At 44.2% G+C, this 20,940-nt stretch overlaps 1 protein-coding gene across 23 annotated transcripts in view; it reads right to left on the bottom strand.

Annotated features, from left to right (window-relative positions):
• The window catches only part of LOC137323928 (poly(rC)-binding protein 3), a 167,301-nt gene extending 166,067 nt beyond the window's left edge, over positions 1-1,234 (bottom strand). For 6 of the 23 annotated variants that reach the window (XM_067988035.1, XM_067988036.1, XM_067988040.1 and 3 more), the window contains exon 1: positions 769-1,220. The gene's annotated coding sequence lies outside the window, so the exon portion shown is untranslated. Of the gene's footprint in view, positions 1-768 lie in introns of all 23 variants that reach the window. The other 17 variants (XM_067988022.1, XM_067988021.1, XM_067988023.1 and 14 more) reach the window with 8 other exon arrangements.
• Between the last annotated feature and the right edge of the window lie 19,706 nt (positions 1,235-20,940).

The raw sequence follows: 20,940 nt of genomic DNA, 5'->3' as shown, positions 1-20,940 counted from the left end.
TTGTGTAATCTCTCCTCATAAATTTAACTCTGGGAGTCCAGGAATCATTCTAGTAAATCAATGTTGCACTCCCTCCAAGGCCAATACAGCCTTCCTAAGGTGCGGTGCCCAGAACTGAACATGGCACTTCATGTGTGGTCTAACCAGGACTTTGTATAGCTGTAGCATAACTTCTACCCCCTTGCATTCTAGTCCTTTAAATATAAAGGCCAGTATTCCATTAGCCTTTTTGATTATTTTCTGTTCTTGTCCATGACATTTTAATGATCTATGTACATGGACCCCTAAGTCTCTTTGGACCTCCACTGTTTCCTGCTTTTCACCATCTAGAAAGTACTCTGATCTATCCTTTTTAAGGTTCAAAAGAGGATGACCTCACACTTGCCTACATTGAAATCCATTTGCCAGTTTTGCCCATTCACTTAATCTATTAATATCTCTCTGTAATTTTATACTTCCATCTACACTGCTTCCTATCTTTGGGGCATTGGTAAACAGTTCTCTCTCCCATCATCCAAGTCGTTAATACATAGTGACTCGTTCAGGCCCCTGGACAGCCACATGGCCCAATGCACACACTTGGGCACATCTGGGTGGGCACATGGCACGTGCCAAACACACTCACATACCACACCAGCTAATAGTGCACAACAAAAAATACACCAGCAGCACTGGGAGGGGAGAGGAGGAGAGGAGGAGGAGCGCAGCCCCCACCCCCCTCCCCGACCATCACCCACTCCCACAAAATAACACAAGACTAAAACTCACCAGGTCCGGGGATCCAAGGCAGGAGAGGAGCTGTGCCAGGGAACAAGGGCCGGGTCCAGAGGGGAAGGGGGTGGGGTGGGGGGAAAGGGGCCTGTCGGTATCCCCGGGGAGCGAGAAGCCGGTTAAAGGAGGGAGGGGGAGGAAGAGGGGGGGGGGGGGGAAGGGAAGGGAGGGGAGGGAAAAAAAAGAGTAAGTCGGAGGAAACAATAGTCCGCGTCCCTTCGGGCGACGATGGCTGGATCGAGGAAGACTTGAGGAGGAAGGTGGAGGTAAAAGGGAAGGGGGGGGGGGTCAGGGGTAGAGGGGGGGGGGTGGGGGGTTGAGGGGTAAATAGGAAAGGAGGTTTTTGAAAGGAGAAGACGCCCGCCGATTGCAAGCCGCGATCCGCACACACTCCGCGCCGACGCATTAACGGCCGCACGGGACTGACAGCTCCCCCAGCGCGAGACCAACTGCCGCGGCGCGCGGCCCCGCCCTAACCGCCCGCCCTGGGCCAATCGCAGCGGCCGCACCGCCCCTTCCGCCCGCCAAGCGCCGACGTCACGCCCGGCCGAACCAACTCAGTCGCACCAAAACGCGTGACCGTGCGCAGCCGCAAACCGCCGCTACGGTCAGGCGCCAGCCGCGCGGGGTGTGTGTGTGTGTGTGTGGGGGGGGGAGGGGAGTTGGGGGAGGGGGAAGGAAGGGGAAGGACACGCCCACTAAAAAGGGCCCAATCCGGAGGGCAAGGTTTGGGAATTCGACGGGGCTCCAATCGCAAGCAGGATAATCATAAACGGAGGGCCGCAGCTCTCATTGGGCCAAAAGCGCATCACGAGACCGGGTATAGCGCCACCCCCCCCCCCCCCCCCACGCGCATCCAATCATAAGCCAGTTCGCAGCTCAAAGCGCATGGGTCACGGGTTCACAGAAGGCCAATGGGAAGGCGAGATGCGGATGGGGGTAATGGTCACTTATTTCGGTTGAAGGATGTTGTTTGTAATTCTGATCCAAATCACTGTCAAAAATGTAAGGAATCTTACAACACCAGGTTATAGGCCAACTGTTTTATTTGAAAATCACACCTCCACTGCATTGACACTTTTTGCAAGGGCTAAACCAGAGAGAAGGCAGAAGAGTAAGATCAAGGCTCAAGTTTTGACGTTTGTTTTATTAATAATGAAATCGTGCTTTGAAAACACTTTCTTGCTGCCTGAAAGATATTTATATAGTGAATGTCACATCCTCAGGGTATCCCAAGTTCATAGAAAGTTACAGCACAGAAGGAGGCCGTTCGGCCCATTGTGTCCCACTTTCCAGCACTTGGTCCGTAGCCCTGTAGGTCACGGCACTTCAAGTGCACATCCAGGTACTTTTTAAATGAGTTGATGGTTTCTGCCTCCACCACCCTTTCAGGCAGTGAGTTCCAGACCCCCACCACCCTCTGGATAAAAAAATTTCTCCTCGGCTACCGTCTAAACTTTCTACCAATTACTTTAAATCTAACAGCCAATTAATTGTTTTTCAAACATAGGAATAGGCCATTCAGCCCTTCGAGCCTGCTCTGCCATTCAATTAGACCATAGCTGACCTATATCTCAACACCTGCCTTTGCTCCATATCCCTTGATACCTTTACCTAACAAAAAACTATCGATTTTAGACTTGAAATCTCCAATTGTCCCAGCATCCACAGCCATTTGGGGGAGAGAGTTCTAGATTTCCACTACCCTTTGTGTGATTTCACTCCTGAATGGCTTGACTCTAATTTTAAGATTATACGCCCTTGTCTGCATTCTCCCACCAGAGGAAATAGTTTCTCTGTGTCTACCCTATTGAATCCCTTTATTATTTTGAAATCCTTGTCACCCATCAATCTTCTAAATTCAAGGGATTATAAACTAAGTTTATGCAACCTACCCTCATAATTTAATCCTTCAAGCTCCAATATAATTCGAGTGAATTTGTGCTGTACCTCTGGAGTCCCCCAAGGATCTATCCTTCACCCCTCCTATTTCTCGTCTACATGCTGCCCCTCGGCGACATCATCCGAAAACATGTTGGATTCCACGTGTACTCTGATAACACCCAGTTCTACCTCACCACCACCTCCCTCAACCCCTCCACTGTCTGATTTGTTATGCTGCTTGTCCGACAACCAGTACTGGAAATTTCCTCCAACTAAATATTGGGAAGACCGAAGCCAGTGTCTTCGGTCCCTGCTCAAACTACGTTCTTTAAACACCGACTCCATCCCTCTCCCTGGCTACTGTCTGAGGCTAAACCAGACCGTTCGCAACTTTGACATCCTATTTGACCCTGAGGTGAGCTTCCGACCACGTATCTGCTCCATCACCAAGACCGCCTACTTCCACCTCCATAACATCGCCCGTCTCCACCCATACTTCAGTTCATCTGCTGCTGAAACCCTCCTCCATGCCTTTGTTACCTATAGACTTGATTATTCCAATTCTCTCCTGGCCGGCCTCGCATCTTCCACCCTCCATAAACTTGAGCTCATCCAAAACTCTGCTGCCCATGTCCTAACTCGCATCAAGTCCCGTTCACTCATCACTGCTGTGCTCGCTGACCTACATTGGCTCCCGGTCCAGAAATGCCTCGATTTTAAAATTCTCATCCATGTTTTCAAATCCCTCCATGGCCTTGCCCTCCCTATCTCTGTAACTTCCTCCAGCACTACGACCCTCTGAGATCTCTGCGCTCTTTCAATTCTTGCCTCTTATGCATCCCCGATTTTAATCGCTCCACCATTGGTGGCCATGCCTTCAGTTGCCTCGTCCCTAAGCTCTGGAATTCCCTCCCTAAACCTTTCTGCCTCTCTACCTCTCTCTCCTCCTTTAAGACACTCCTTAAACCTATCTCTTTGACCAAGCTTTTCGTCACCTGCCCTGATATCTCCTTATGTGGCTCGGTATCAAATTCTGTTTGAAAATCATTCCTGTGAAGCACCTCGGGACCTTTCACTACAATAAAGGCAGTATAATAATGCAAGTTGTTGTTGTTGTTGTTGTCTCCCCCCCCCCCCCAAGGCGAATATTTTTTTCCTGAGGTGCGGAATGTAATACTCCAGATGGGTTCTGACCAAGATTCTGTACAACTGAATCATAACTTCCTCACTTTTGTATTCCAGCCCCCTTGAGATAAAGGCCAACATTCCATTCGTTTTTTGATTACTTTTTGTACTTGTGCACTAGCTTTTAGTGATTTGTGTACATGAATACTTGAATCCCTTTGTCCCCCACAGCTCCTAGTCTCTCGACATTATAAAAATATTCCAATTTGTCTTTCTTGGATCCAAAGTGGATGACTTCCCCACATTGAACTCAATCTGCCACCGTTTTGGCCATTCACTTAATCTGCCTATGTCCCTTTGTAACTTCCTGCTCATATCTACACAACTTATTATGCCTCCTAACCTAGTGTCATCTGAAAACCATTAATTTATATGGTGAGAAGCTGGGACATTAGCACAGATCCCTGGAGAACACCACTTGTCACATCCCGCCAATCAGAGTACAAACCTTTTATCCCTACTCTCTGTCCCCTACCTCCCAACCAATTACCAACCCGAGTCACAGGGTTACCTCCAATTCCATGCGCTCTCATTTTTAATAATAAACTCTTGTGTGGAACCTTATCAAATGCCTTCTGAAAGTCCATATAAACACCGTGGTCACTGTTGTTTTGTAGGCAAACACTGCCAATTTGTGCACAGCAAAGAGATGAATGGCCACTTAATCTGTTTTGTTGGTGTTGGTCTAAGGGGACAGTGCAGAGCAGTCATATTGGTTTTGGATCGTTCTAGCAAACAGCCAGCAAAGATATCAAAGCACCTCCTGTGCTTTGAACCTCTATGGGAGGAAGTCATGCTCAAAGCGCTCTGTGCAGACTACACCTTCAGTACTGTTTTAGTCACAGAGACACAGAGGAAACAGTCAGGCCCTGCAGGCACGAGGCTGATCCCTCGCATCAGAGGACTCAGTTAGAAGGAAAGATTGGAGAAAATTGGGTTTTTCAGCCTTGAATGGAGGTGACTGAGAAGTGACTTTTATAAAGGTATGTAAGAAATGGAACAGTATAGAAAAGGTTAATTCAGAAAATTACTTCAAACTACACCGTGACAGTCGGACAAGGAGACTCAGGTTCAAACTGGCAAAAGACAAATCTAGGACTTGGAATCATTTGAGAAATGATTGATGCTGTGATGGGGTGACTGTAGGCTCTTTTTGGAAGGATGAGCTAAGATCAGCTGAATAGCTTCATCATCCCGATGACTCTTGTGTGTCAGTGCCTTTGCCGCAGGAGGAAAGAAACTTAGAAAATAGAAATTCTCCAGGAGGAACCAAAGGGCTAATATTCTGATCTTCCTTGCCATGAGCAAGGATCAAGCAAACAGGGATCAGGAAATCGGGCGAGTAGGTCTTAAGCCTGATTTTCAACCAGTTCCTTCTTCCTGTAATTTTCAGATCTACTGGATTTTGGCTCAAGAGGTGACTGCACACATTTCACACAAAAACCTCATTAAAGAAACACTTGCATTTATATAGCAACCTCACAACCTCAGGACATCCCAAAGTGCTTTACAGCCAATGAAGTACTTTTTTGAAGTGGCGTTATGGTTGTAATGTGAGAAACGCAGCATCAATTTGTGCACAGCAAGGTCCCACAAGCAGCAATGAGATAATGACCAGATAATCTGTTCTTAATGATGTTGGTTGAGGGATAAATATTGGCCAGGACACCAGGGAGAACTCCCCTGCTCTTCTTCAAAATAATAGAAACATAGAAAGTAGGAGCAATAGATGGCCATTTGGGCCTGCTCCGCCATTCAAAATGATCATGGCTGATCATCTAACTCAGTACCCTGTTCCCGCTTTTTCCCCATATCCCTTGATCCAGTTAGCAATAGAAGGGATCTTTTACATTCACCTGAGAGGGCAGACGGGGTCTCAGTTTAATATCTCATCCAAAAGATGACACGTCTGACAGTGCAGCACTCCCTCAGTACTGCACTGAAGTTTCAGCCTAGATTTTGTGCTCAAGTCTCTGGAGTGGGACTTGAACCCACGACCTTCTGACTCAGAGGCAAGAGTGCTATCACTGAACCAAGGTTGACACAAAACATATTGTGAGCAAAATACAAAATGTATTCATTAAGAGCACAAAATGTACTTTAAAAGTTTTAAATTAATACTTGGTGCAATTTCCTGGCTTCTTCACTGTTGTCCCACTGTTTGCTTTGTAAATCCATTCTGAATAAGCTAAAGGAAAGGTCCATGTGCGATGGAGCTCTTGGATGTGCAAGCTTTTTATGTTCCCTCCCCACACCCCCTCCTGATTTGTGTAGTACCTTTATGGTACAGTGTTGTTTTACAAAGAGGTTTTATCAATTCTTCAAAGTTTTATTTTAATGCATTTTTGGACTATATTTATCTGGGTCAAGTTTTATTTACTCATAACAGTAGATTTTTCCAGATATCCCAAAAAAAGTCAATTATCGACTATTAAGTCTTCTGAGAGTGGAATTTAAGTGAAACATTTCCAAGACTTCAGCAGAATAGAAACAGATGAAAAAAAGATACATGAAATAGGAGCTTTTCCAATACCAATTGTCAGCAGAATTCAGAGGGCCATACGCTCATATCAGAATATCGGGCACTTTCTCCATGATTATCCACCCATTCAATATAAAGGACAAAAAATCATAAGGGGCACGTGCTTGGATTCCCAATGTATGCTCTCGATACGTGAAGTTTTGCGCCGGGGAGTGGAAAGTGAAAATCTATCTCTCTCTGTTCACAGACCACTGAGCCTATAAAGAAAGGACTTGCATTTATATATCACTATTCACAACCTCAGGACTTTCCAAAGCACTTGACACCAAATGAAGCACTTTTTGAAGTGTGGTCACTGTTGTAATGTCGGAATCGTGGCAGCCAATTTGCGCACAGCAAGGTCCCACAAACAGCAATGAGATAAATGTCCAGGTAATCTGTTTTTTTATCCAATGATGGTGGTTAAGGGATAATTGTTGGCCAGGACATCAGGAGAAGACCCTGCTCTTCTTCAAATAGAACCATTGGATCTTTTACGTCCACCTGAAAGGGCAGACGGGATCTCAGTTTACTTCTCATCTGAAAGACGGCATCTCCAACAGTGCAGCACTCCCTCAGCACTGGAGTGTCAGCCTAGATTATGTGCTCAACTGTCATGTGTAGGGCTTGACTAGAATTACCAATCCTGCAGGATTGTCCTGGAATCTCCACGAAGTAAAGATTAATCTCCTGGACATGACTGTGAGCAATCTGGGAGAAAAATAATCGGGCGTCCAAAATTTTTTTTTTCATTTTCTTTGAACTATTTCGTTTATTTGTGGAGATGGAAGTGGTGGGGGGGGGGAAGGTTGTTTGATTGGGTGGGGCAGTTATTGGCGGGAGGTCATGTGATGAAACCTCCAGGATTATGTCCAATCAGAGTTGGTGACCCCAGACTTGACCCCCATGGCCATCTGACTCAGACGCAAGAGTACCGCCACTGAGCCAAGGCCGGCTTGCAACTATGACAGCTCCTTGCATTTTGCAGTATCTACTGTGCATTGAAGTACATTGGAACCAGGAGTAGGGTAATATAACCCATTGTGCTGTAAATACACAAAAAGCCAAAATCTTAGGACCAAAGGGTGCAGGAGGGGATATAAAGTTTGAAATAAATTAAGACTAATCCTCAAGGTCCAGAAACAAGACTGAAACTAAAACAGCATTGTTAATCACAACACATGTTATTACCATCGAACTGCAGTAAAAACCTTGTTGAATCTATATTACAGTGCACTAATATGAAGGTGGTAGCTCCTAATCAGTCATTCACCAAAATGTATAGCTTTCAACACCTTCCCGCTTACTTTCCAAAACCAAACGCAGCATAAAAACACTGTGATTTTGCTAAATAATCAATACTATTTCTTACACAATTACTGTTGACAGCTCATATTAAAAAAAAGACCCTTCCAACTCATAAGAGTTTTACGTTCCAGTGTCTTTCGAGCTGCCTGTTGGGTGTTCATTAATAATAATGCTCCAGTCTTCAATTATGTATAGAGAGAGGAAAGCATACATAAATATGCCAAGTGTTTGTTTCTGAGAGAAGGCTGACACAGACCATTGGTAGTGATGCTTTTGGGGGGGGGAGGGTTCCCTTTGCAGAGCACATTTTAAGTGGGATTTTCCTGTTTCGACAGGAACCCCTGCGGTGTCCTGGAGTCCTGATTGATGCTTGTTTTACAGTCAATGCTCAGATAATGAAGATGTGGAGATGCCGGTGATGGACTGGGGTTGACAATTGTAAACAATTTTACAACACCAAGTTATAGTCCAGCAATTTTATTTTAAATTCACAAGCTTTCGGAGACTTCCTCCTTCGTCAGGTGAACGATGTTCACCTCGTTCGCCTGACGAAGGAGGAAGTCTCCGAAAGCTTGTGAATTTAAAATAAAATTGCTGGACTATAATTTGGTGTTGTAAAATTGTTTACAGATAATGAAGAGCAATGCACTGGGCGATCTCGGAATTTTAAATCTTGCTACACTCACTGAGAATATTTATTTCAATTGTTTGATTCCAATTCCAATCTGTGCTTTGAAGTTGTTCATCCCTCTTTAAGGCTGAAGTGGCATCACTGTTTGTTTCAAGCTTTCCAAATGCCATCTGTTGGCAACAATAAATAACTTTAAAAAGCATCTGTATTGTGAATAAATATATTGCACAATCTAGATTGCCCTGTTTTATTTATGGCTCATTGCCTCATGTTCTGCATGTCTCCAAAGGCATTTTCAAAATAATCGACAGTTCTTAGTACAAAGTGCAGAACGCCTTTAAAAATAATTGAAGATTGCACTTTCTTCTCTCCATGCATTATTGATTATTGGCTCATTACTATTCACAAGCACCCAACACGTGTAGCTGCAAAGGCACCGGAACATAAAACTGTATTTCTCAAAATGTTTTCGATGGGCATATAATAAACATCCTTAGTGAGATAACCAACTCACTATCGAAAGTCAACTTGGTTCAAATGATAGCATTCTTGCATCTGGGGCAGAAGATTGCGGGTTCAAGCTCTACCCCAGAACTTCAGCACATATATTGGACTGACATTCCAGTACAGTGCTGAGGGAATGCTCTTCCAATTCCGTCCTCTTCCACCTCCCCGATTTTAATTGCTCCACCATTGGCGGCCATGCTTTCAGCTGCCTAGGTCCTAAGTTCTGGAATTCCCTCCCTAAACCTCTCCACCTCTCTACCTCAGTCTCCTCCTTTAAGACACTCCTTAAAACCTACCTCTTTGACCGAGCTTTTGGTCACCTGTCCTAATACCTCCTTATGTGGCTCGGTGTCAAATTTTGTTTGATAACGCTCCTGTGAAGTGCCTTGGGCCTTTATACTACGTTAAAGGTGCTATATAAATGCAAATTGTTGTTGTTGGTATTCTGGTATCTTGTCATCAATAGGCTATGGAGTACAAGTTTTTTTTAAAAGTCACATCACAAATCAAGGTCTCATTGATTCGATGAAAAAGTCTAATTTTTAACGTTTTCTTTCTGAAAAACCAGAAAAAAAACAAACTGACCAATAAATTTAAATGTTAAAAGGGTTGTAAATTGATTTTTAGTTCAGCCGTGATGTTTTCCAGATACCTGGAGATTACCTGCCAACACAGCCAGAAACAAAACTAAGAGGCATATTCCAGATTCACAGAATGAGGAAGAGTCATCCAACACATGACCTCTTAAAGGGACAGAGTTCCCTGCAATTTTCTTTCTCCCTCTTGACCACTGAAGGTTATTGTATGGAATGAGAGGCAACCTTCATTGGTGGATGTTGTCTGTTAGCAGTTAAAGGACCCTTATCACCCATAGAATTATCAACAACAACTTACTTTTATATAGTGCCTTTAATGTAATAAAATGTCCCAAGATGCTTCACAGGAGCATAATCAGACAAAAATTGATGCCGAGCCAAAGGTGGAGATATTAGAACAAAAGCTTGGTCAAAGAGATAGGTTTTAAGGAGTGTTTTAAAGGAGGAGAGAGAGGTGGAGAGGCAGAGAAGTTTAGGGAGGGAATTCCAGAGTTTAAGGCCTAGCAAGCTGAAGGCTCGGCCACCAATGGTGGGGCGAAGGAAGTGGGGAATGCACAAGAGGCCAGAATTGGAGGATTTCTCTAAACCCTTCCCTTTCTCAATCATATATTGTAGTATAGCTGGTATGCTCAGGGTGGTTTCATTGTGACCATGGCTTTGGTGTCCTCTGGCTGCCTTCTCTCGAGAGCTGATTCTGATGTCCTTCCATATTCTGTTCTTAAGGAGCTGCAGGTGTTGCCATTGTTTCAGGATTGCCAAGTCTACATCCAAAACCTGACCAGCAATTAATATGAACTGATCCTATTGAGAGATATGCAGTGTTGGAGATGCAGATGCACACTTCCACTCTACCCCACACGAATTTGAAGAAATTTTAATTTAATCTTAAAGAAAAAAAGACTTGCATTTATATAGCAGCTTTCATGACCTCAGGACAGCCCAATGCACCTTTACAGCCAATGAAGTACTTTTGAAGTGTAGTCACTGTTGTAATGTAGGGAAACGCAGCAGGCAATTTGCGCACAGCAAGGTCCCACAAACAGCAATGTGATAATGACCAGATAATCTGTTTTTTTTAGTGATGTTGGTTGTGGGATAAATATTGTTCAGGACAACGGGGAGAACTTCCCTGCTCTTCTTCAAAATAGTTCCCTGGGATCTATTACGTCCACCTGAGAGGGCAGATGGGGCCTCAATTTAATATCTCATCTGAAAGACGGCGCCTCCAACAGTGCAGCACTCCCTCAGTGTCAGTCTAGATTTTGTGCTCAAGTCTCTGCAGTCTTGTGTAGTTGCCACTCATCCTTACTTGTAAGACTGTTCTAACATGTTTACAAATCTTTACCCTTCCCTTCTACACCTTAATATACATTCACCTCTGGCAAATTTCAGTATTCAGACAATGTGAGCTAGTCTGTAAATAATTTAGCTTTCTTTTACATCACCTCAAACACTGGAAACTCCAGCTCCCACTTACTCAAGTGAAGTCTTCTCCTTATGGACAAAGGACTGGGAGAAACTGGTTTCTTGAGACCTTTTTCATGTTTTTTTGCATATTGTAATCTTTAGCCTCCCCCCCAAAACTCCCACACCCCCACACCCCATGCCCCCCTCTGCCCCAACCCGCTCACTTGGCTAATTTTCTTTTATTATACTTGCATTTGCATTCCATTTCAATGCCACACTATAAGCAAATGCATAAATGCTCAGAAACAAATTTATCAATTTGGGAGTAAAATACTTGAAGTGTTTCAACCTACAGATACATTGAAAAGTGTGTACTGTGTGTCACCTTATGTTGCTGCAACAGAAAGGAATGTAATTGGGGCTATTACTGGGGCATTCTAGAGAGAGCTTTGACTGTAACTAATCTGAGTTATACGTGGTCCGGGAGTGCTTGATGCTGATACGAGGTGTAAAGAGGAAAATATTTGATTCTCCAACACTATCATCTTTCACTTGAATGACAAAGAAAGTCACAATGATTTTTCCTGCTCAAATTTTCTGCAAATATATTTTATTTTATTTTGTTTCATTCTTTGTCTCTCACCCATAGCTTATCCAGTCCAATACTTCCTCTCCTGCCGATCACAGTTCTCACTCTTATATTCTTTGGTGCCATTATATACTTATTAGACAGTCCTGTCTAGATTCATCATCCTCTCCACAGGCAGCCAGTGCTTCAAACTTGCTGGAGAGAGTCACTTGCTCCGGGCTTTGCTGTTTTAGTTTGTTCCTCTTTGCTTTCCTTCACATCTGGATAGTCACCACTCATAGGATCAACATAGGAACAGGAATAGGCCATCCAGCCCCTCAAGCCTGTTCCGCTATTTAATTAGATCATGGCAGATCTGTATCTTAACTCCATTTACCCACCTTGGTTCTGTAACCCTTAATACCCTTGCCTAACAAAAATCTATCAATCTCAGTTTTGATATTTTCAATTGACCCCCAGCCTCAACAGCTTTTTTGGGGGAGAGAGTTCCAGATTCCCACTACCCTTTGTGTGAAGAAGTGTTTCCTGACATCACCCCTGAACGGCCTAGCTCTAATTTTAAGGTTATGCCTCCTTGTTCTGGACTCCCCCACCAGAGGAAATAGTTTCTCTCTATCTACCCTATCAAATCCTTTAATCATCTTAAACATCTCAATTAGATCACCCCTTAATCTTTTATACTCAAGGGAATACAAGCCTAATCTATGCAACCTGTCCTCATAATTTAACACTTTTAGCCATGGTATAATTCTGGTGAATCTGCTTTGCACCCCCTCAAGGGCCAATATATCCCTCCTGAGGAGCGGTGCCCAGAACTGAATGCAGTACTCCAGATGGGATCTAACCAGGCCTACGTACAGCTGTAACATAATTTCCACCCCTTTGTATTCCAGCCCCCTTGAGATAAAGGCCAACATTCCATTAGCCTTTTTAATAATCTTTTGTACATGTCCAGTAGCTTTTAGTTATTTCTGTATTTAGACCCCTAAATCTCTCAGTTCCTCCACAGTTCCTAGCTTCTCACCATTTAGAAAATAATCTAATCTATCTCCCTTAGATCCAAAGTGGATGACCTCACACTTCTCCACATTGCATTCCATCTGCCACAATTTTGCCCACCCACTTAATCTATCAGTGTCCCTGCCTCTCCCACTGCCAGCTCCCTGTCTCTCAGCAGGGTGACCACTCGCTGAAGACTCTTGCTCAAAAATTCTCGCTCCCTCTCTCATGTGTCTGACTGTCTCTAACCCTGTGTCATTTTCCACTACGATCACCCAACACCGAAACATGAGATAAAACTGCCCTACCATTCATCCGCACATGTTGCATATCCTGACAGAGGTTGGAGTGTAGTTCAGGAAATGGGGGTGGGAGAGAGACTTTTGAGACCTCCCGCCTGGCGGAGAGGTCAATCTTTGACCTCTCTCTGGCTGTCCTTACTCGCTATACAGGGCTGAGAATTGTAAGGAAGAACGTACTGCCCTTTCCCGCCATCACTATGGCTGATGTCATTTCACCAGGGTCCTCGAAATAGGCAGCCTGGGCAGCCGCCTGAAGCAAGCGCTCAGATAATTGGGGTACTTAAATTGGGGTCTTACGACGTCACTGGGACCCCCAATGCCAATTTGGGAGTCAATTGGGCGGAGCGTGCACTGTATCAGCCACCGGTCCACCTGAAGAGGAGCCCAAAATACTTCATTTATTTTTGTGGGCCAGGAGGAGCAGCACTGCTGCAGGAAAATAACTTGGGCTGCTGCTGGAAGCTCCCGAGAACTGACCTCCTGCCCCCCCGCCACCGACCCCCGACCTACCTTGCTCCGGGCCTGGAGCTGGCAGGCTGCTTGTCTTCCACCTGTGGCCCTATGTAAATGAGGTCCGACCCTTCAACTGGAGCGGGTTGCCCGAAAATGAAGCGGATGGAAAAATCTACCCTGCAGAGTGGTTTGATATTCTCCCATTAGATATTGGTTCAATTATTAGAACAAAACTCAATCCAACGAGAAGCATAAACTGTCTGACTTTCCATACTTGTGTCAACCGTGGTTCAGTTGGTAGGGCTCTCGCCTTAGAGTCCAAAAGTTGTGGGTCCAAATCCCACTCCAGTGACTTGAGCCCAGAATCCAAGCTGACACTCCAGTGCAGTACTGAGGGAGTGCTACAATGTTGGAGGTGGCGTCTTTCAGATGAGATTTTAAACTGAGGCCCGTCTACCCTCTCAGGTGAATGTGAAACATCCAAAGGCTCTATTTCGAAGAAGAGCAGGGGAATTCTCCCCGGTGTCCTGTCCAATATTTATCCTTAAACCAACATCACTGAAACAGATTATCTGGTCATTATCACATTGCTGCTTGTGCTTTGCTGTGCGCAAATTGGCTGCCGCGTTTCCTGTCTTACAACAGTGACTACACTTCAAAATGTACTCCATTGGCTGTAAAGCGCTTTGGGACATCATGAAAGGCACCATATGAATCAAGTCTTTCTTTCTTTATACTTCAAGTTAATTCAGTGATATAGAAAAGCCTAGGATCAATGAATCCCTGGTCATTTACTGTATGCTCCTGCTTGCTGGCGTATGCTTTTGAGGATGAAAAAAAACAGACATGAAATAAAATTTGGCCGTGCACCCTATTGTGGTGCCAGCATTTGCTATTTGATGTCCCTTTGAGGAGTAAAACTCTTTGATGCTTAAAAAATAAGTTGCTTTAAAATGTGATGCTAAGGTATTCAACCCATCTGGGTTGCCTGCGAGCTCAGTGAGGGAATATAGCTCTATTTCACACACATGAAGCACATTTACCTTTTGGGAGGAGGGAAACTCAGTCGATACCAACAGGCCGTGGAACCTAACTCAAGTGGCACTCTTCAAACGCAAGATCAGACAGCGAGAGCAAATTCAACCACAGGAATGGGTTGTCACTGCCAAACCCAAATTTCTCCACACCCGAAGTCCACACATGTTAGGGACATAGGAATTGGAGTAGACCATTCAGTCCCTTGAGCCTGTACCACCATTCAATTAGATAATGGCTGATCTGTATCTTAACTCCATTTACCTGCCTTGGTTCCATATCCCTTACCTAACAAAAATCTATCAAACTCAGTTTTGAAATTTTCAATTGACCTCCAGCCTCAACATCATTTTGAGGGAGAAAGTTCCAGATTTCCACCACCCTTTGTGTGAAGAAGTGTTTCCTGACATCACCCCTGAACGGGCCAGCTCTAATTTTAAGGTTATGCCTCCTTGTTCTGGACTCTTCCACCAGAGGAAATAGTTTCTCTCTGTCTACCCTATCAAATCCTTTAATCATCTTAAACACCTCAATTAGATCACCCCTTAATCTTCTAAACTCAAGGGAATAAAAACCTAGTCTATGTAACCTGTCCTCATAATTTAACCCTTTTAGCCCTGGTATCATTCTGGTGAATCTGCGCAGCACCCCCTCCAAGGCCAATATATCCTTCCTGAGGTGTGGTGCCCAGATCTGAACACCTTACTCGAAATGGGTTCTAACCAAAGGTTCACTTCTCAGCTGGAGTCACTGGATAGAGATCGTGGAGCGGGGAACTCTGGTTGTTTTTTTCCGATCCCTAGCCAAGAGGCACTGAGGACAATTATAGTGTCCTTACACAGAGTCACCCTGGCTCCGTAGTAGCACTCTCGCCTCTGAGTCAGTAGGTCATGGGGGTTCACATCCCGATCCAGAGACTTGAGCACACAATCTATGCTGGCACACCCAGTGAAGTACTGAGGGAGCGCTGCACTGTTAGAGGTGCCATCTTTTGGATGAGACATTAAATCAAGGCCCCGTCTGTCCTCTTGGGCAGACATAAAAGATCCAATGGCACTATTTCAAAGAAGAGCAGGGGAGTTCTCCCCGGTGTCCTGGCCAATATTTATCCCTCAACCAACACCACTAAAACAGATTATCTGAGCATTATCACATTGCTGTTTGTGGGATCTTGCTGTGTGCAAAATTGCCTGCCGCGATTCCAACATTACAACCGTGACTACACCTCAAAAAAGTACTTCATTGGCTGTAATGCGCTTTGGGATATCCTGAGGTTGTGAAAGGCACTATATAAATGCAAGTCTTTATTTGTTTCTTTAATGAAGTTTTTGTTTGAAATGAGTCCCCGGTGTCCTGGCTAATATTTATCCCTCAACCAACAACAGTAAAAAAACAGATTATCAGGTCATTTATCACATTGCTATTTGTGGGACCTTGCTGTGTACAAATTGGCTGCCGACCAAAGAAAATTTGAAGAGGAGAAATGTTAAAAGGAAAAAGCAGTGAAGTGGGATTACAGTAGATAGCTGTGGTGTCTGGCAAGCACTGGCACTAGGATGATGGGCTAAAATGGCGTCCTTCAGTGCTGAACCTTCCTTGATTTAAAATATTGCCTCATCACTGATCCACATTAGCTTCCAAATAACTTCTTTTAACTTGCAGCTATAAGAAAAAAAGCCAATTAATTTGGGGCATGGAAACCAAATCTAAACTGTTTGATGTTCCTTCGTGGGCACATTTATGGAAGCATCAAACAATTACCCTACATTACAACAGTGACTACACTTCAAAAGTACTTCATTGGCTGTAAAGCACTTTGGGACGTTCTGAGGATGTGAAAGGCGCAAGTTCTTCCTTAATAAACATTTCCCATTTAAATTGTTTTTTTATATCCCTATATAGTGGCCTGGCAATACATCTCATCCTCCATCACACTGATATCACATTTCTATTCTCCAGGCTCAAAGACGAGACCATTCTCTGGTTTATCAGTTTTAGTGTTGACCAGCTGTCTTGTGTCCATTAATAACTGGGCTGTCTACCTGAATTCATTTACCTTCAACACCTTATTCGAGGCACAAAATAAAAACTTACACAAGTTTAGATTGATGAAATCTGCAAACAGTAAATCTTGAATAGCACTCACTTGGCTCTCAAGAATTCACTTGAATATTACTGTTGTGAAATGAAAGATGAAAGAATGATTGCACGAAGTTCAGTCAGCGACCCATTCAGGGCACTTCTTCCAAGCCTAGAATCAAGCCGATTTCTCTTTTTATCATGAAACTCATAAATAATAGATTGCCTGGAATGCAGACACGACAGGACAGCTAAAACATCTTAGTAAAGAGGCGCATTGTAGGCTGTGTATAATAAATGAACTCTGCATGTCTCTGGAAGCTTCTACAGTTTCTATTTACACACAGATTAAGTCAAGCACTAATGACACAGCGGTTAGACATTATCCAGGAACTGAACCCATGGGCAGCTTTGCAAATTAATGTATGGAGGAATACCACAGACCACTTTTTTTTTCAAGAGAAGTTACAGAATTATTCATTTAATTATATCTTTTGTGCAGATGTAACAAAGGCCCATTCACTTTTTAGCATCTCTCTACCCCGGGGGGAGACCATAAAATTCTTACCGAGCTCAAATTGGAACTCACAACATAGCCAGATACAAACTAAACCAGTTTTTCCAGGCACTTTATCGCTCAGTAGAGTCAGGCTCCATGTCACACTTTAGATCAGTCCTCACACCATGTTGGACATAATGGCCCAGAATTTGCTGTAGCCAGTAATTGAACGGCACCACTGTTAGTTAGACCTCTCCTTGCCCGTTTAATTGCCGTGCTATTTGGCGCTGCGAGTTGCTGGAAGTGGAAGATGGAATCAGCACAGCGACCCCCTACAGGGCATCTGGGACCTGAGTGAACAGGGCAAGCAACTGTGTATCTCCTTAACCCATCAGATTGAAGGACTGTGAAGGTCTGAGAAGGAAGTGTAAATTAGAGTGGGTGAATTCAATGTCAAATTGGGTCCAGAAACAGAAATAGAGAGGGAAAGAAAGATTGGATTAAGAGAGAGAAAAAAGAAACAGAAAGAAAAAGTTTTTAAAAAATTAATCTTTTTAAAAAAACCTCCAACATCAATTAAAACCAGAAGGAATGAGTCTCCACACTTGTAATTGTTAATTTTCAGTGCCAGAGAGGTTGACTGGCAGTAATTAACACTTCTCACATCATTAAAAAGGAACTTAGACTGAAACAGACAAGTCCTAACTCTCTGTGGCGAGTTTAGTTTGTATCTACCGCACGAATGCAGCAACTTCACGCCGATCAATGCATTTGAATGGTGAGGCAGATCGCGAGATGCACTTTTTGCGAAGCTATCGGCATCTCGGACAGCACTTTTGTACTTCCGCGTTTAACAGCACATCTGCCCTCGCCTGAAGTTGCTGTGCTATTTGCGCATAAATAACGGCCATTAGCCTCACCATTATTTTGACAACAAATTCTGGGCCATTCTCAGCACATAATTCTGGCCTGTCTTAAAAGGCTCCACTCCTTATAAGGTCAGCAAACAATTTGAATCAAGTGAATACTTCTGCTTCATCAGTATATAACAATGCGGTATATCCTCTGGGATTGCCTGAGATAGGACAGTGTCACCCCTCATAGCCACAACCAAGCCCAACTAGGATAGTCTAGTGCCCAGAGGTGGTTTACAGACCCTATCGGTGTCAGCCGTAGCTCAGTTGGGAGCACTCTTGCCTCTGAGCCAGAAGGTTCTGGGTTTAAGTCCCACACCAGAGACTTGAGCACATAATCTAGGCTGACACTCCAGTGCAGTACTGAGGGAGTGCAGCACTGTCGGAGGTACCATCTTTCAGATGAGACATTAAACTGAGGCCCCGTCTGCCCTCTCAGGTGGACGTAAATGATCCCATGTCATTATTTCAAAGAAAAGCAAGGGAGTTCTCCCCGGTGTCCTGGCCAATATTTATCCCTCAACCAACATCACCAAAACACATTATCTGGTCATTATCACTTTGCTGTTTGTGGGACCTTGCTGTGCAAAATTGGCTGCCTCATTTCCTATATTACATCAGTGACTGCACTTCAGAAATACATCACTGGCTGTAAAGCACTTTGGGACGTCTTGAGGCACAAAAGGTGCTATATAAATGCAAGTCTTTTTTAACTCTTTCGCTTTCCCCACAATCTCACTCATGTAACCACACTCGAACTTTACTTGTTTCTCCCCTGCCGTTGCCCCCCTCTTCTCCACCACCATGGGGTTTCAGGAGGGCTGTTCCCATTGGAGGGCACCGTGGTCCCAATGTGTTCTGACTGTTAGGGTTCAGAGTTCATTGATCGCACTTTGGGAAGCTGCCTGATCAGCAAGTGAAGATCCCAGTGTAGCTGTAGTACCAGCTAGTGACTGGATGAGCGTCTTTATTGTGCAGCTGTGTCTGGGAGCAACCGTGGAGTCCACGCGATACACAACATGATAGTAAAACACCCCAAGGTGCTTCGTAGGAGCATTAGCAAACAAAATTTGACACTGAGCCACAAAAAGAGAATTTTAGGACTGGTGACCAATAGCTTGATCAAAGAGGTAGGTTTTAAGGAGTGACTTAAAAAGGAGGAGAGAGAGGTAGCGAGGAGGAGAGGTTCAGGGAGAGAATGTCAGAACTTTGGGCCTAGGCAGCTGAAGACACAGCCGGCAACGGTGGAGCGAAGAAGATCATATTTCTCCCACATCTCCTCAATTCTACCCATTTTCAGTCATTCCACCTTCATCTTTTGTTTCCCGCCGAAATCCAAGTTTCACCTGATTCTTCCCCTTTCCCACTTCCCACCCGCACTTTCGACTTTAACCCTCCCGATCCCAAAGGAGATATATGTACTTATCTTTGTAACCTCCACCAGCCCTACAGCCCTCCAGGAACTCTGTGTTGCTCCAATTCTGGATTCTTGTGCGTCCCTGATTTCCTTCGCTCCACCATTGGCGGCCGTGTCTTCATCTGCCTGGGCTCTAAGTTCTGGAATTCCCTCCCTAAACCTCTCAACCTCTCTCTCCTCCTTTATGAGGCTCCCTCTTTGGCCAAGCTTTTGGTAACCTGTCCTAAGATCTCATTATGTGGCTAAGTGTCAAATTTTGTCTGATAACGGTCCTGTGAAGCACTTGGGACGTTTTACTACATTAAAGGCGCTGTATAAATGGAAGTTATTCTTTTGTTGAATTGAATGTCTTTGCTGCTCACCGTACGTCCTTCTGGCTTGAGGTTGGTGAATAACATTCGGATACTTGTGGGGTAAGAGAAGTGGTGACAATGGAAGGAAATTAACTGAAAACAAACAACAGTCTTCTTGGCACAACCACCATCCTCAGCCCTTAAAGTTGGACAAAGAAGGAGAATTGGTGTTTGACCATAGGCCACGAGGGTGCACCTTGAGGCAGTCAATTCCAGAGCAGCAGCGGCAGAATCCTAGGAGCAGGTTGCCTACCTGTCTTCTGATCCGTAGATCATTCACTGAGTGACCTGGATGAAAGCAGGAAGCTGCCACATGGGAAAACCATGACTTCCATAGGAACTTGAGTATGCCATAGAGCCCCTCGAGCCTGTTCCGCCATGTTGCTGTACCTCTAAAGCAGCCATTTTCATTGTGGCTATCGAGCAGGTAATTGCGCTAATAACTTCAGGGACCAGACCTTCTCCCTCCATTATTTGTCTATCTTACACTTTTATTTTAAAGAAGGAACATTTGAAAGGCACTTGTTAGATTTTCTTGCTATGGAGCCACACAGCACTGATGTAAAGACTCGGGATGTTGGAATATATTAAGAATATGAATCACTTAATGTTGAGGAATGCCAGTTTCCTTTCCTGATAATATGAAAACACTTCCACATGGTCCTCACCTCTCCGTTACTTTTTATCTGTCATATTGACCATGATCTTGTTGAAAATATCACAGGTACAAAAAATAATTAAAAAGACTAGTGGATTGTTGGCCTTTATCTCAAGGGGGCTGGAATACAAAGGGGTGGAAGTTATGTACAGTTATATAAAGCTCTGGTCAGACCCCATCTGGAGCACTGAGTTCAGTTCTGGGCACCACACCTCACGAAGGATATACTGACCTTGGAAAGATTCACCAGAATGAAACCAGGGCTAAAAGGGTTAAATTATAAGATCAGATTGCATAGACTAGGCTTGTGTATAGAGGATTAAGGGGTGATCTAATTGTGGTGTTTAAGATAAAGGAATTGATAGGGTAGATAGAGAGAAACTATTTCCTCTGATGGGGGAGTCCAAAACAAGGGGGCATAACCTTAAAGTTAGAGCTAGGCCGTTCAGGGTTGACGTTGGGAAGTACATCTTCACACAAAGGGTAGTGGAAATCTGGAACTCTCTTCCCCCAAAAAGCTGTTGAGACTGGGGGTCAATTGAACATTTCAAAACTGAGAGCGATAAAATTTTTGTTAAGTAAGGGTACATGGAACCAAGGCAGGTAAATAGAATTAAGATACAGATCAGCCATGATATAATTTGATGGCGGGATAGACTCGAGGGGCTGAATGGACTACTCCTGTTCCTATGTTCCACAAGGGAAGGCAGACCCAGCATGATGCTCCATTTCATATTTTCCAGCACTGACATGTCCATGATGGATATCACAATCTGGACAGGGGATCATTTCAAAGCTTGCATTTATTGAACAATCTGTACAGAAATTAGTC

This window comes from Heptranchias perlo, chromosome 7, assembly GCF_035084215.1.
Source record: "Heptranchias perlo isolate sHepPer1 chromosome 7, sHepPer1.hap1, whole genome shotgun sequence".
NCBI lineage: Eukaryota > Metazoa > Chordata > Chondrichthyes > Hexanchiformes > Hexanchidae > Heptranchias > Heptranchias perlo.
The sequence above is the reverse complement of the archived record's forward strand: the minus strand, read 5'-3'. Positions and strand labels throughout refer to the sequence as shown.